This window comes from Branchiostoma floridae, chromosome 6, assembly GCF_000003815.2.
Source record: "Branchiostoma floridae strain S238N-H82 chromosome 6, Bfl_VNyyK, whole genome shotgun sequence".
In the NCBI taxonomy this organism is placed as follows: domain Eukaryota; kingdom Metazoa; phylum Chordata; class Leptocardii; order Amphioxiformes; family Branchiostomatidae; genus Branchiostoma; species Branchiostoma floridae.
This window is the reverse complement of record NC_049984.1, coordinates 1,382,746-1,384,692: the sequence shown is the minus strand read 5'-3', so window position 1 is coordinate 1,384,692 and position 1,947 is coordinate 1,382,746.

The window sequence follows — 1,947 nt, the reverse complement described above, 5'->3', positions numbered from 1 at the left end:
TGTCCTGGTTCCAATTACACACATTAAGGCATGCTTTTGTACTTCACGTTCCAACGTTCGTTTATCACATTGAGAATGTCACCAAGCCCAATCACATTGTAATTGGAATATTTGAAAGTTCTGCTCTTTGCGCGTCAAATTTTCAAACTAAAAAAATGTCATGGAATTCAATGGTATCTACTGGCGCCTTTATAAAAGTTACACTCGGAAGAAGCATTGTGAAAATCGACATGTGTCTATCCCAATCTAAATGCTTACCCTTGATTCTAATTTCGATCTATTTCGAGACAGTAGATTAGACAAATGATCAAAATGTTTTGTTAATGTGTTGGATTGTTAATGTAGGAAGAGAATAGTTTTTTTTTATTCACTTTGACAGATAAGACAGATGATCAACTTATATTTATACCACCACTATACATATATATACAAGGACATAAACATAACTAAGCGAAATACAAAATTTTGTCAGTACAAGTGGAGAAAAAGGGTTTTGGTGGTCTCTTTATCAGCTACTCCACTTCGGTGTCACTTTCACTGGTCTCGTTGTCAAACACGTAGCTGCTGTCGGTGCTGTAGTCGGTGTTCTTCCGGACCCTCGGGCGCCTGGCGGGTGGCTGGGCCGGAGCGCCGAACTTTTGTCTGACAGGCGGCAGGCGCATGTGATGTGTTGGATTCCTAGCGCGTGGTGCCCCCGCGTATGGTACTGACTTTACATAGGACTGAAGCTGTCTCCCAGTGGGTGGTAACGGGTTAATGTCCGGCTGTAGCTGCCTCCCGATGGGCGGTAGTGGCATCTTCTTGTTAAGGTTCATGTCTTGTAGCCTCGCGTCCTGCAGGTCGATGGCCTCGTAATGATGCTCGGGCGCTATGGTCTGTATTCGCTTCAACTCGAGTCTTTTTCTGACGCTGCAATACAACAACGACCAACGAGCGCCTTTGTGACCGATATGTTTAAACAAAACAATTAATCTATGTTTGATTCAGAAGGATAAACGTCTAAACAAATGGGCCTGTAATTGTTCTGATGAGCTGAAAAGGTAACCTGACGTATAGCGTATCATTTCAGCTGACATATACATAGCTCGACCTTCAAACAGGGTAGTACAGTCTGTTTAGAGTACATCCGTTGTTGCAATTGGCATTTTGGAGTAAATCTGCATTTCAAAGTAACACAAGCCAATTTGTACTTACTACAGAGTTATCGTTGTTGCTGCCAGCATGGCTGCCGCCACTGCCACACACCAGGCTGTAATCAATGGTGTGGTGGAACATTCAGCGACTTCGTCATCATCTGACAAGAAGTGAACATTTTGAAATGTTCAGTTATGAAATTATATTTGATAGACATTAGCTTGTCTTAAAACCTGACATGTTGGCAAACTGTACTTTTGATATTAACGGTTCTGTGGTTCTTGTTATAGTACGATGCGGTGACTGTCCCTATTTGATGTTAACCCTATCCAGACTGGGGGGGGGGGGGGGATAAAAGTGCCCGCGGCAACTTTGACCTCCTATAGCTCCAAAACGGCTTGTGCTAGAACAACCAAACTTGGTGAGTTTTCCTAAAATATTGTTGGCAACAATCTAAAAAAAAATTGGGTAAGTTTATGATTTTTTGTGTTGCCATGGCAACGAGTTTCTGAAAGGCAAAGTTTACAAAAATCACTAATTTTGGTTTAAAGAAGGGGATTTTAAGATTTTCTTGCTAAACTAAACATCTTTTCATATATCTTTAATATCTAACACATCTAAGTTGAACATCAATAATGAAATATTCATAAATTATGCTAATGAGAGGACGTAATTGGTAAAAATCAAAGATGGCCGACAATATCATGATGAAAAGTACAAATTACATCACTACTTGGTATTTTCATACAGAAAACATTCATTTTAATGTTTTTAATCCATTTTCAAGGGGTTTACCGTTCTATGTTAAAAAAA